The 15,340-nt window shown below is 46.0% G+C and overlaps 1 long non-coding RNA gene and 1 other non-coding gene across 8 annotated transcripts in view; both read left to right on the forward strand.

Moving 5' to 3' along the window:
* Nucleotides 1-15,340, forward strand: part of LOC138740887 (uncharacterized) — a 257,137-nt gene that overhangs the window by 234,038 nt on the left and 7,759 nt on the right. Inside the window, exons 1-4 of one of the 7 annotated variants that reach the window (XR_011343196.1) lie at nt 8,199-8,217; nt 9,683-9,706; nt 12,308-12,334; nt 14,325-14,371. This is a non-coding gene — a long non-coding RNA (uncharacterized lncRNA). The other 6 variants (XR_011343199.1, XR_011343193.1, XR_011343197.1 and 3 more) reach the window with 6 other exon arrangements.
* On the forward strand, nt 12,172-12,242 carry LOC138742190 (small nucleolar RNA SNORD26). The gene has a single exon (XR_011343978.1). It is a non-coding gene; the product is annotated as a small nucleolar RNA SNORD26 (small nucleolar RNA).

The following is a 15,340-nucleotide window of genomic DNA, read 5'->3' on the forward strand; positions in this document are numbered from 1 at the left end:
GGGCAGATCACCATACATGGGCAAGAGCTCGCTGTGGGCTCGCAGGGAGCGGCTTCCTTATTAGGAGATCACAGAGAGCTCCTCTCCCTTCCCCCTCCTTTTCTTTCCCACTTCCTTATCTTCCCCTCTCACCTTCTCCCTCCTCCTTTCCTTCCTTCCCCTCCTTCTTCCTTCCCCCTTCTCTCCTTCCTCTGTCTCCTTTTCCCCACTCTCCTTCCCCTTCTCCCTCCTTTTCCCCTCCCTCCATCCCCTCCTCTTTTTCTCCTTTTCCTTTAACTTTTTGTTCTTTCCCATTCTTTCTCTCGTTTTTCTCCCTCTCGTTCTCTCCTTTTCCTTCATCAGAGGTCAATCCACAGGATTATGAGGGGTAGAGATGATCACTTGAGTCTCCTTCACCACACCCCCATTGATTTGGTCTACTGGGATCATTGTCTGAGAGGGTATGCAAAATCATTACCCCCTTTTAAATGGCAGCCCCTGGGTGGCCCTCCTGGGACCTGGGCGCAATCACTGGAGCAAACTTTTAAATTGCAGGGGGAATCAACCCATTAAATTGCCAATCCCGCAATGACACATCACACACTCACTGGATGTACTGCTGGATGTTCAATTGCTAGCTGCCCAGTGATGCACATGCACAAGCGCAGACATCATCGGAATAAGCAGGTTAGCTATTTTCATTTTCAAATTGGCCGTGGACGAGACCGAGGTAAAGTTAACTGGGTTCCCTGACTACCCCTGAGATAGATCAGGCATCTGGTTGGGTTCCAAGGAGGTTGACCCAGCTGCGTAACTGGGGCGCTGACTGGGAAGGCCCATTTTACATGGCGGTTTGAAAGGGCCAGGTGAGGACCTCTTCCACCCCTGCACACAGCATCTTTCAGTTGCTCCCGTCAGGGAAGAGATACAGGATCAGAGCCAGCACCACCGGGTTGAGGAACAGCTTCTTCCCACAGGCAGTGAGGACACTGAACGACCAAAGGAACTGCTCACACTGACCATCCGAGACTCAAATATTCATGAAACAATATTTATGTTTTTGTATTCTTTGTATGTGTGTCATGTCTTCTTGTGTTTTTGAACCGAGGACTGGAGAGTGCTATTTTGTCGGGTTGTACTAGTGCAATCAGATGACAAAAAACTTGATCTATCCCCTCATAATATTGTGAATCATTAAGGTCACACCTGAGTTTCCTTGAAGGCATCTGGGAAGTGATCATTCGGGACAACGCCAAGAGTACATATTCCAAAGTTCACTTAAATCAATGAATCTTCTCTCCCTTTTAGGGTAAACCAGGAACCTGCCAGACCTTAAAGACCGAGGCTGATTTTATTGGTTATTTTCAATTCTTCTCACCTTATGGAGAGGGTGTTGTCTGGATTGGAGAATGTGCCAAGGCTTTTTTTTGTTAACCAAACAATAAAGGTGACGACCTTTTTCCACAATAAATTGTTTACAAGAAAAAAAACCGTTCAAAGTCTTTTTACACCCCAAAACATCCAGAAATTTTTCTGTTAAATAATATAAGGAGCAAAAAAATTAGGACTAAAATCAGGTTTATTATGATAGCACTCGCAATAGAAAAGAAGTGTATTATGACAACTTGGAAAATGGAAGCAAGCCTTCAAATTCAACAGCAGTGTGTACAGAAATGAACGTGCGTATTCCTTTAGAAAAAAATCTAAAAGACAAGTATGCATTATTTGAATAAATCTGGGAACCATACATAAAATATGTTAGAGAATGCCAACCTCAGACCTCCATCTCCTAAAGTGATGTGAATACAAGTGCAATAAGATCTAAATATGTAAAAGTGGATGACACGATTTCTTTGCTTTTTGTTATTTTTTTTATTGGTTTATGAAGGAGGGGTGGGGAGGGATGAAAGGGGGTAAAAAGGAAATGTCACTGTATACATTAATGATGAACATTTGTGAATATTATTATTGATATGATTCATGGTGCAATAAATAATTTTTTTTTAAAGTTTATACATTCCCTCAATGTACATAGTTAGATTTGTTCCATTACCAGCACTGTAAAACCCTGTTGTTACTCTGTTGGTTGAGGGACTTCCCTTCAGACTCAACCCCTCAGTTCCTGGTACTGAGGGAGGACTCCTTCCCCTCAGTACCCTTCACATTGGCTGCACGAGCCTCAACATGTCTCTCAGCATGTACCATTCCTGCAGCCTGAAATGTGCCAGTTGGCTGCATTCCTTCACTGGCATCTCTGTGTGCTGGAAGACCAACAGGTTTCAGGCGGACAAAGGGTGTCTTTCTCTGAGATGATGGTCCTCCAGCAGTCCCCAGGATCAGAGAGAGAGAGAGTCATCTGTCGCGCTGCCACTGGGGATGAACCGTGACAAAGGCCCGGCTCCACAGCCTCTTAGAGAATCTGTATTCAGCAAAGAGTTGGGCAACTTTCTCCACTCAACGTGCAGTCATCTCAGCGACAACATGCGTGGTGGGTGATGTTCCTATTGTACATGAAGAATCTGACTGGGAAGGCTACTCTCACCGCCAGCCAGGCCAAGTCCTGGCAGAGCAGGGAAAGACAAGAGGCAACTAATGGAGGTCTACAAGATTATGGGAGGCACAGATAGGGAGGACGGCCAGCGCACGACTAACAAATGCTGCTAGAGAACATTTGTACAAGGCGAAGGTTGGAAAGTTTAGGGGAGACATTGGGGCGATAAGTATTTTACACAGCTAGTAGTGGGTCCCTGGGGTGATGGTGGAGGCTGGTGCAATTGGGGTTTCTAAAAGATTCTTAAACAGGCATATGCGTGCCAGAAAAAAGTTGGGGAAGTTTTGTTTGTTGTTTGAGGTTTATACAGGTTGACACAACATCGAGGGCCTTAGGGCCTGTACTGTGCTAGAATGTTCTCTATTCTACGTAGCATTTTCACAGTTACCTAATCTGGCTTTCACCACCAAATTAAGGAAGGAAACTTGCAACATGGGTTTTGACCGCTCTTTGTATAGAAATCAGGATCTGAGCTGCTGTCATATGGCAACCAAGAGAAGGCACATTTTTTGTCCTTTTTCGAGTAGGCATTGTTATTTTATTGACTGAAGTTTTTAATATGAGGCTTGGGATCGAAAGTGGATAAGGAATGCCTCGGTCGGTGTCTCTGTTCCCTTTTGCCAAAATGCAAACAAAGAAAGCATGTTTTCTGTTGCAAGCAAGCAAGCAACAAGAAGCTGGAGGGTCTCCCGTGGAGACAGGCACTGGCCATGGTGAGAAATAGACCATCCATGCTTCAGGGTGGGACCCTTTCTTGAGACATTCTCCGTTAGCTCTGGGGTTGCTTGAGGGGTAGGCAGCGGGCCATGACAGAAAGGGAACAGCCATGAAAATAATAAACCTGCAGATGCTAGAAATCTGAACTAAAAGCACAAAATGCCAGACATACATTGGACGCAGCCCAGGACATCACAGGCAAAACTCTGCCCACCGTTGAGAAAATCTGCAGTTAAACCCTCTGGTATCTGGCACCTGTTGGTGGATAAGTGTTTTTTCCAGTTGTTTGAGACTTACTCTTACAATGGATTAAGAATAAACAGTTTAAAAGACAAAAATTCTATACTGTACTTACACCTAACAAACTTCACCTGCAAGAATATATAAACACAGAGAGCATTCCGGCTAGTTGAATCACTATCTGGTATGGAGGTGCCAACTCTTAGGACAAGAATAAACTCCAGAGGGTTGCGAACTCTGCCTGAGACATCACAGGAACCAGACTTCACTCCATCGAGGACATTGACATGAGGCGGTGTCTTAAGGAAGCAGCCTCTATCTTAAAGGAACCCCACCATCCAGGCTAAACCCTCTTCACTCTACTAACATCAGGAAGGAGGTCCAGGCACCCAGTTTCTTCACCTCTGTCTACAAGAGGTGGTGTCTTCAAAAAAAAGTAGCCTCTCTCTTTAAAGACCCCCCCCCCCCCAGGCTGTGCCCTTTTCACTCTGCTACCATTGGGTAAAAGGTACAGGAGCCAAAAGATGAGCACTCAGCGGCACAAGGACTGCTTCTTCCCCTCCGCCATCAGACTCCTTATGATCAATGAACCACAGACACTACCTTGATTTTTTATGCACTATTTTTTTATATATAGTAACATAAGATGGTTATGAATGTTTGCACTATGAACACCGAATTTTGTGACTAGTTCGTGACAATAAATTTTGATTGAAATGCAGGATTGAGGTAGTGCTGAGTGAATGCTGGAGGTCTCTCAGGGTCCTCCCCTCCGTTGTTTGAGGGGCTTTCCCTCAATGCCCAGTAACAGAAGGACAGCACGCTTGGTGCAATGGATAGCACAACACTGTTGCAGCGCCAGTGATCAGTCCTGGGATTCTAATCCCATGCTGTCTGAGAGGAATTTGTACACTCTGCCCAGGTCCGCATGGATTTTCCCTGGGGGCTCCAGTTTCCTCCCACTGTTTGAGACGTACTGGGGGGTGTGGGTTAATTAAAATGTAGCACCCTTTCTAGGGTGGTTCGTCCACCTTTGGTCCTCACCTGTGGCTCCCATACCTGTTTGTGTGCTACACCCCCGGATAATGGCTTCAACAAGCCGGCTAAACCGGCCAATGATTCCCAAACCCTCAGTGAGATAAGGAGTTGTCTATCCCAACGTGTGAAGACAGACTCCGGCGGACCGAGCGGTTGAAACCAACGGAAGTTCCAATAGTCAATAAGGCGGCATCGGCGAGCGTCGTGGAACATGAAGAGTATGACCAGACCACAGAAGATGTCCTGGTCATCCACTGCGCCCAGCCCCATCTCCAGTCGACTTGACTTTTGTCCTGCCCCTGGATGCAGGTGGGAATTGGGGAGAGAGTGAGGCTGATGCTGCGCAACTCTCCTGCACTTTAATCCAAATCGCGCGGTAGTCTCCATACCAGCATCTAATGATGTTGAGGTCTTCATTGACGGCAGTGGACAAACAACAACAATTGGGCCATTCTGTATGTCTAAATTTGAAAACTGACTCTAGACCAGCCATTCTCAACCTTTTGTTGGATATAATCCCCCTTAGGACTCTGCTGAAAGTTTATGGCCCCCCCCACCCCACCCTGTGAAGCAGTTCTAAAAAATTTTAGACATATAGCACATTAACAGGCCATTTCGGCCAACGAGACCACGCCATCCAATTGCACCTGATTAACTCCCAGTGCTTTTTAAAGGTCTGACTGCATAAAAAAAGCATGAAAAATATTTTATCAGTCCCTTAAATGTATCGTGGTTCCAACTGAGAATGGCTGCTATAGACTGAGGTCCTTCCCCACAGTACCCTTGAGTTCGCTGCACCGAACCTCATTGTGTCCGTCAGCACATACTCCTGCAGCCTGGAATGTGCCACTTGGCGCCGTTCCCTAGCCGACATCCCTGTGTGCTGGAAGACACTCTAGCTTCCAGAGTTGGTTATATGACCTTGTGTCCCAGAGACAGGAGTGATACTAGTAGAACCACATCTGACATCATATTAAACTCCATGTTAAACGTGGAGCCCCCATCTCGATGCAGTCACAAAGAAGGCCGGCCAGCCAGTGGCTAGACCTTGCGAGGTGCCTGAGGAGATTCAGTACGTCACCAAAGACTCTAGTAGACTTCTACAGGTGGACCGTGGAGAACATTCTGGCCTGGCATGGAGGCCCCAACTCTCAGGATAAAAAAAACTCCAGAGGGTTGTGAACTCAGGCTGCGACATCATGGGCACCAGACTTTACTCCATCAGGGATATCTACATGAGGCAGTGTCTTAAAAAAAAAAGCAGTCTCTATTCTCAAGAACCCCCCACCTGAAGACAAGGACCCAGCGGCACTTTCTTCCCCTCTGCCATCAGACTCTTGAACAATCAATCAAACAAAGACACAGCCTTACTTTTTGTGGAGTTATTTTTTTTATAGTGATGTAAGATTTTTATAATATGAACATTCATGACCATAAATCCTGACTCTGAAATTCACATGTCGAGTCCAATAACTGAGGAAAACATAATTGGACCTGGTGATTTTCGAGCACTTAGTTTTCATATCCTGCTATGTATTGAACTAACACCATTAAACAGTTGAAATTCACAGAAGCCTGTGAATCCGGGTACAAGAACAGTGATGAGTAAGTTCCGCTGGTTCCTCGTTTGCGCATTTCAGAACAAACCATGGCAAATATAACCATAGTCCAACTATGATGTGTAATTTCTGGTAACGATGACTCACTGCTCCTCTCTGAATGGAGTCTTACAAAATTGCTGCAATATATTCCTTAACAGGCATAGAAAAGTATAGCCAGGACCCATATGTCTCTTCTAGTACTCAAACTGCTACTCTCTTTCCCCACATTGTTTCTATTTAATGGATAAACTTATGGGAAAATTTTCAGTTATAACAGAAATTATCTGAAGGCAAGAGGCCATTTTGTTTTTTTTTCTGCTGGGGACAAAGGAATTTAAATCACAAACACCTTTTAATTATACTTTATACTGGTTTCTTTTTTTTAAATTTAAACTTAGACATTTCTTTGGCTTGGCTTCGCGGACGAAGATTTATGGAGGGGGTAAAAAGTCCACGTCAGCTGCAGGCTCGTTTGTGGCTGACCAGTCCGATGCGGGACAGGCAGACACGATTGCAGCGGTTGCAAGGGAAAATTGGTTGGTTGGGGTTGGGTGTTGGGTTTTTCCTCCTTTGCCTTTTGTCAGTGAGGTGGGCTCTGCGGTCTTCTTCAAAGGAGGCTGCTGCCCGCCAAACTGTGAGGCGCCAAGATGCACGGTTTGAGGCGTTATCAGCCCACTGGCGGTGGTCAATGTGGCAGGCACCAAGAGATTTCTTTAGGCAGTCCTTGTACCTTTTCTTTGGTGCACCTCTGTCACGGTGGCCAGTGGAGAGCTCGCCATATAATACGATCTTGGGAAGGCGATGGTCCTCCATTCTGGAGACGTGACCCATCCAGCGCAGCTGGATCTTCAGCAGCGTGGACTCGATGCTGTCGACCTCTGCCATCTCGAGTACCTCGACGTTAGGGGTGTGAGCGCTCCAATGGATGTTGAGGATGGAGCGGAGACAACGCTGGTGGAAGCGTTCTAGGAGCCGTAGGTGGTGCCGGTAGAGGACCCATGATTCGGAGCCGAACAGGAGTGTGGGTATGACAACGGCTCTGTATACGCTTATCTTTGTGAGGTTTTTCAGTTGGTTGTTTTTCCAGACTCTTTTGTGTAGTCTTCCAAAGGCGCTATTTGCCTTGGCGAGTCTGTTGTCTATCTCATTGTCGATCCTTGCATCTGATGAAATGGTGCAGCCGAGATAGGTAAACTGGTTGACCGTTTTGAGTTTTGTGTGCCCGATGGAGATGTGGGGGGGCTGGCTGATGGAGGACCTCAGTTTTCTTCAGGCTGACTTCCAGGCCAAACATTTTGGCAGTTTCCGCAAAGCAGGACGTCAAGCGCTGAAGAGCTGGCTCTGAATGGGCAACTAAAGCGGCATCATCTGCAAAGAGTAGTTCACGGACAAGTTTCTCTTGTGTCTTGGTGTGAGCTTGCAGGCGCCTCAGATTGAAGAGACTGCCATCCGTGCGGTACCGGATGTAAACAGCGTCTTCATTGTTGGGGTCTTTCATGGCTTGGTTCAGCATCATGCTGAAGAAGATTGAAAAGACATACATCACGGTTAACAAGCCCTTCCAGCCCACGAGCCCATGCTGGCCAAATATACCCAATTACGTTTTGAAGGGTGGGAGGAAACCCACGCAAACACGGGAAGAAACGCAGCGCAGAATTTGAACTCGAGTCGCTAGCGCCGTATCAGTGTTGCGATAACCGTGCTGACCCTTTACCCTCTTATGTTCCAGGGAAAACAACCCCAGACTCCCAGCCCTCATTCTCAAAACCAATCCAAGGAATTGCTCATTTATCTACTGCTAATTTTAAATATTTATTTTTGATAACACCCTCGACAGGATTATTTGCTTTTCCTCCCCACCCAATCTCCATTCTAACTGGGGGAAAAAAAATGAACGTGCTGCCGAGTCATATCTCTCTCCCTGCATTCTAACGAAGCCACTCGCCAATTCAATTGGCAGGAAAGCTGTTGTGGTAACCTAACAGTTTAAAAATCTCCACTCTGAATCCTCAACCTTGTTCCTGTGCCAGAACATTCTGTGCAACCCAACCCCATGATTCTGAAGAGTCAGGTTCGGAGAATAAATCTCTGGTGAGTGTATTACGCTCAGTTCTGGTCTCCCCCTTGAGGAAGGAGGAAACTACGGAGAGGGGGCAGAGATTATCCAGGATTGCCTGCATTGGAAAACGCGCAGCCCCCACGTCACAGGCCCCCTTTTCCCTTGTTGGCACCCTTGCCCTTCACGCAAGCCCCTCTTTTGGAACACTTGCCCACCCACCCACCCACAGGCAGTTACCCCTCCCTTTTTGAGACATCCTTGCCGCCCTCCCCCCCCTGTTGGGATAAACTTGACTCCCTCCCCCCCCCGTTGGGTTAAACTTGCCGCCCTCCCCTGTTGGGATAAACTTGCCGCCCTCCCCCCCACCCCCGTTGGGATAACCTTGCCGCCCTCCCCCCCCTGTTGGGATAACCTTGCCGCCCTCCCCCCCCTGTTGGGATAACCTTGCCGCCCTCCCCCCCCCCTGTTGGGATAACCTTGCCGCCCTCCCCCCCCCCCTGTTGGGATAACCTTGCCGCCCTCCCCCCCCCCCCCCCCCCTGTTGGGATAACCTTGCCGCCCTCCCTCCCCCCCCCTGTTGGGATAACCTTGCCGCCCTCCCCCCCCCCTGTTGGGATAACCTTGCCGCCCTCCCCCCCCCTGTTGGGATAACCTTGCCGCCCTCCCCCCCCCCCTCTGTTGGGATAACCTTGCCGCCCCCCCCCCCTGTTGGGATAACCTTGCCGCCCTTCCCCCCCCCTGTTGGGATAACCTTGCCGCCCTTCCCCCCCCCCCTGTTGGGATAACCTTGCCGCCCTCCCCCGCGTTTGGATACCCTTGCCCCCCCCTTACTTCCGCCCACATGGTCCCAGCAAACGCGCGCCAAAACGCCGCCGTCGCCCCGGAAGTAAAACCTCCACAACGCCCCAATTTTTCCACCACCCCTCCTTCACGCCAGATATTCCCCCAACTCATCCTTTTTTTATTACTATCGCCGACCCCGGGACAGCATTTGAATTTTAAAAAAAGCGCGCGCTATTTAAAATCCTACCCCCCCAAAAAAAAATCGAGCGAGACCCGGCATTCACCGGGCGAACCTATATATATGGCGTCAGGCCGTGTTGTCGGCCATTTTGGCTGTGCTCGCCGGTGGTAAGTGAAGAGGGAAGTTGCACAGTCTGCTGCCCTCTTTCCCCGCCCCGAATCCTGCCCCAGCTTCTCTGGGGTCCGTTCCCCTCGGCCCCCAACGGTTCCTTCTCCTTCCATGATGAACGTGTGACCTCACAGACCTGTAATGATGCCCGTGATTAAGGTTTCAAAAGTTCTGAGGAAGAGAGTGGGTTCAAATCAAACTTTTTACCCCATTTAAAGCGGGTTATAAACTTCAAACCGTGGGCCCATTCCCTCTGAGGGCTCTCCTATCGAATTGGATGAAATGTCTGCCTTTTTTTTATTGGGGGTAGATTCTACGTGTTTTTTGATCTGTTGATGGTTAATGATTTCTGTTTGATTTTTCAGATGCAGTCAGTGGCGAGGGAGGAGGTAAGACCCTGCATTACGTGCACATAAGCAATTTACCCCCCCCCCTTCCTCCACTCGGCGTCTCCCCCCTTTGTTTAGACGTATTTTCCACACCTTGACGAAGGGCTCAAGCCTGAAACATTGACCTCCAGCATTCAGCGTTTTCCTGCTTTGACCCCCCCCCCCCCCGACCTCAGCAGAATCCTGTGTACTTTGAAATGTTAACATAAGTTGTAGGTACCTCAAACTTTTCTACGCCTCAATAATTTCACCCTTTCCAGAGAACAACTTTGAATTTTGTGGCTAAGTTTAGTCTGGAGCAGTGGTTTTCAAACTGCCCCCCTTGAACTCACATCCCACCATAAGCAATCCCTTACTAATCACAGACCCACTATTGCATATGGATTACTTAAAGTGAAATATGAGTTTGGGTGGTGCCATTTTGAATCCACTTTTAATCAATGGACAATAACCATATAACCATTACAATAGGGAGAAAGGCCACCTTGGCCCCTCTGGTCTGTACCGATCTAAGTGGAGTAGGTGTAGGCAATTTGTACCTCATTAACTCCATTATGTGCACGGTTTTATGATTCCAAGGGAAATTGTCCAATGATGATGATTTTTCTCAAGCAAAATATTCAATAACAATTGGGTCTAGAGTAGTGATTCTCAACCTTCCCTTCCCACCTGAAGTAATCCCTTGCTAATCACAGCACCGTTGGCACTGGGATTACTTGAGGTGGAATATGAGTTCAGGAGGCAGTTTGAAAAACACTGGCCTAGATGATCTGTGCATCTGCTATAATTGTGATAGTTATTTTTATAACTGGGGAAGCTACTGTGAAGGAAGAATGAATACAGTTGGGTGGAGGGGGACAGGCTGGAGAGAGAAGCAGCTAACCTGAAGGGTGTTGGCATAATTTGCAACAAGTGATTGATTTTGTTTCCTGGGGCGAGGTGGGGGGGATGCCCAATCCATTGCCATCCTCTCATCTTCCCCACCCCCCCATGCCGAATCCTGCTTGAACAGCTCCTACCCCCTTCTAACATCCATCCTGTTACTTTATTTTTGTCCTTTGATTAATTTAGTGTGTTTTTCCACGATGAATATGTTTTGTTCCCTCAAGACTGATTAAGATTTTTAAAGTTTCGAGAAGAGAGTTTAAACTTTGCTGCAGCTTTAAATGAATCTTTGGGAATTAATTTTTTTTCCTGTAAAGTGACAAAAATGACTTAAAACTCAAATCATGGGCTTATCCCATTAAAACGAGTCAATGATTATAATTTTTCTTTCTCAATGAATGTAATAACTGCTGATTTTTATTGGGGGATGTAGTTTCTGCATTTTTATTTTTTAATCACAATTTGCTAAAAAGTCTGTCTCTGAGACCTATAGCAATTAATCGTACCTGAATACAAGTTTAATGTTCTGCACTAATTTTTGTCTATTAAATTCTAGTTACAAATATTGTAATTCTTCAGATTACTTCGAAACTAATGCTCAGTGAGTTTGTTAGCTGAAATGGATTCACCCTTTCCAAAGAAAAACTCAAAAGGTTATTGAATCATGTGGCCCATTGTTTTGCCTTCAGTCTTGGCCAATTTATTTTCACCCTTGATCTTCATCTACTCCTGATCTGAGTGGTAGATATTGTTCCTCTATAGCAGTGGCTGAAGAGGTTAGAATTGGAGAGCGTTGAGAATTATTTTGCCTTCCGAGCTTGTAGATTTGAGACCATGTGACATAGGAGCAGAAATGGACCATTCAGCCCATCGAGTTTGCTGATCAATATTCTCACTCAGGGCCCCACAGCCTTTGATGCCCTGGCTAATCAAGAACCTATTGATATCTGCTTTAAATGCACCCAATGACCTGACCTCCATAACAGCCTGTGGCAACAAATTCTACAGATTCGCAGCCCTTTGGCTGAATAAATTCCTCTGCATCTCTTCTGTGGATGTCCTTCAATCCTGAAGTTGTGCTCTCTTGTCCTAGACCCTCCCACTGTGGGGAAACAACCTTTCTACATCTACTCTGTCCACACCTTTCAATATTCAAAATATTGAGATTCAACCCCTCACTTCAGACCAAGAGCTCCATATCCTTTCTTAAGAAAAGGCCCAAAACTCACAAAGGAATAGGAATTTCAGGGTTGTATGTAACGTACAATAAATCTGAAATCAATACTTTTACATGAGCCCAAAACTGCTCACAGTACTCCATGTGAGGTCTCACCAGTGCCTTCTAAAACCTCAACATCACATCCCTGCTCTTGTATTCTATTCTTGAAATGAATGCCAGCATTGCATTTGCCTTCTTCACCGCTGACTTAACCTGAAAATTTGCCTTCAGGCCGTCCTGCATGAGGACTCCCTTTGTATCTGGGGATTTTCTCCCAATTTAGAAAATAGTCTTTCATGACTGCACTTTGCCATTTCTGACAACATTTATAGGGAAAGTTGGTACTTTCATATGACCAGTGCTACAAAGATGACTGCATGAATTCTCTCTTTCTGCATCTTCAGTGTAGAAACTTTCTCTTAACTGAGTAGCACTGAGTTTGATTAACTTGAAGTTATCAATTATTTCCACCCGTTAATGTTCATTTCTTTTTTCAGGTTCCAACATTTCCTTGGTGTCTACAAGTGAGTGCATTACCTTCAAAATACTTGACTACTGTCCTGTAAATTCCAAATCTTCATCGCCTCCCGTGAAAAATTATGTTGACTGCGGTCTGCAACTTGAAGGTTTATTTATTCCCATATCACATTTGGTGCTGGGCTGTTCCATTCCATCAGTATTTGCATCTGTCCCTAGGTTAGTATCATGTAACCTGTTTCCTAAAGGTAAAACACGAAAATCTGCTGATATCGTGGTTGGAGAAACTCAGGTGGTCAAACTACTTTCTTTGGCTTGGCTTCGCGGACGAAGATTTATGGAGGGGGTAAAAAGTCCACGTCAGCTGCAGGCTCGTTTGTGGCTGACAAGTCCGATGCGGGACAGGCAGACACGATTGCAGCGGTTGCAAGGGAAAATTGGTTGGTTGGGTGTTGGGTTTTTCCTCCTTTGCCTTTTGTCAGTGAGGTGGGCTCTGCGGTCCTCTTCAAAGGAGGTTGCTGCCCGCCAAACTGTGAGGCGCCAAGACGCACGGTTTGAGGCGTTATCAGCCCACCGGCGGTGGTCAATGTGGCAGGCACCAAGAGATTTCCCTAGGCAGTCTTTATAGTCAAGATAAAGATACATAACCATTGTTTTGGGCTCAAGCCCTTCAGGGTATCATACCTTGATGAAGGTTATCTTGTCTTTACCGGATGAACGGGGTATGATGACTCCCGAAACATTGGTTATGTATCTGCTGTACTGTGTATACACCAATACAGCTTTTCAGTATAAAAGGGGTACATGTGTTTTCAAGGTGCACGATCAGGAAGCCTTTTGGAGCCTTCAGCACCCTCTCGAACCCGGCTCCCAATAAATACCTTATTACATTTTTTATTTTTCACACTGTCAACCACATCAACCAAAATATATACGTTTCTCATTAAATATAAACAGTGGCATTTTCTCCCTTTTTCCCCTACCTTCCCACCCTCCTCCAAAACCAATAAATATTCAACATATACAATACAATAAAACCATTAAACAATGTCATCACACAATGAAAAATAAACAAAAAAATGTGTGATCTAGTTTTACACACTGGATCAAGTAGTTTTGTCTTATTTTATGGGGTGGAGGTCCAACGCAAGCCCTCTCTGTTATGTTCCATGTATGGTTCCCAAATTTGTTCAAATAATGTGACTATTTATTAAATTGTTACTTTCTCCAATGGAATACATTTATTCATTTCCATACCATTGCTGTATTTTCATGCTCTCTTCCATTTTCCAAGTTGACATTATACATTTTTTTGCTACTGATAAGGTTATCCAATAAATACCTTGAGCTAGTACTTTGACCACAAGCTGCCTGCAGACTGTCCCTCAGTCGTTAGTCTGCTGCTATGGTCCCTGTCCTGTGGGTTCGTCTCCTATGCCTCAACAATGGAGCATGCTGGGCAGCATCCATGGGTAGCAATGGTTCTTATCAAAAACATGGATTAACAAAATATATGTACAGGGCCAAGTCTTCAAATTCGTAGCGTCCTGTACCCAAAGGAAAGTAGTCGGTCTTCCAACATACAATGCATATACGCTTGTATATTGTTCTTGCAGCTTATAGTGTTAACCATTGGCAGCACCATTACCACTAATGTTGCTCCACCAGGGTTCCCCCATCTCCACATCCAGTTGTGGCGCAGATGTTTAGTCTGTTTGGTCTTGTGGATGTAGAGGCGGCCAATTTTAAATAATCCCCACTTCTCTCTGTTTCCACTGTTTTTAACTCTTGGCCATTCTGGTCAGATCCTGATCTCCCCCCGCCCCCCTCCACATCTACCACTGTTTGTCCAATACCCTGTCGCCTTTTGGCTCTGGGTCCTTCATGCTGTTCAAATGATGATTGACAATAGACAAGCATAAGTCTGAATAGAGTTGATGCATAACTTGTGCTGAGAACAGTGACGGTCACCCAGTTGTTGGGATGTGGCGATCGTTCATCATAGTGGTCGTAACACTTGTATTTTTCTCCTGACAGGCCTTAATGCCCAGGTATGGCTTATGCTGCTGTCATCACTCCTCCGGGTAAGGATGGTTCGTCATCGACTCAGCACAAATAGGTTGTAATTTCTCTGTTGGAAGTCAGCATGGGAATTACAATATCATGGGATGCAGGAATGGTGAATTCTAAATCATTGTTACAGGAGATTCATGTCAAGTACCAGGTACTTCCTCCACTCCAGTATTAGTACCAGGGATCCGATTGGAAGCAAGAGATTCACTTGGTTTGGGAGGAAAAAGATTATTGAAAGTTATCTTTGTGAGAATTAGGCACTCGATAAATGAGTGAACTCTCCCGGTACTGGGACAGCAGTCTTGATTAAGGGGGCGATATAGGGTTGGTTTGACCTATAGCCAGGAAGGTGATTTTTAACGAGCCCTTTCGGACCCACGAGCCCATATTGCCCAAATACCCCTACAAACCCCGTGTGCTTTGAACAGTGGGAGGAAACTCACCCAGACACGGAGAACAGACAGTGTGGGATTTGAACCCAGATCACTGTCAAATTTGTAACACCAGGGCAGGTGCAGGTGAAAATATCCCTGCTATACCAGATCCATATGGAGCCTTGTGTACCCAGAATAAAGTCCACAGTCTTCCATGGGTTGGGGTTAGGAGAATCCACGGACACTCAGTGGCCCTTAAGAACCTCCTCTTGCTCCTCTTTTGACTAAGGGCTGCCGGGCAATGCTAATAACAAATCTTTATCTGCCTAAGGCTCTTTCTAAATTTTAATTTTATTTCAAGTGTGGTAGAAGCCAATTTCCGGCCATTTGAACTCAAACTGCCTAATTACATGTGAAATAACCTACAAGCTCCATACAGTTTAGAGGGTGGGAGGAAGCAGGAGCACCCAGATAAAACCCACTCGGGTCACAAGGAGAACCTACTGACCACCAGATTCAAACCCGAGGTCACTGGCACTAAAATCGTGCTAACCATGTCATTACATGCCAGTAACTAGTATCTGGTTGTCTCTACAAGTATTAAGC

Source organism: Narcine bancroftii, chromosome 8, assembly GCF_036971445.1.
Source record: "Narcine bancroftii isolate sNarBan1 chromosome 8, sNarBan1.hap1, whole genome shotgun sequence".
Classification (NCBI taxonomy): Eukaryota; Metazoa; Chordata; class Chondrichthyes; order Torpediniformes; family Narcinidae; genus Narcine; species Narcine bancroftii.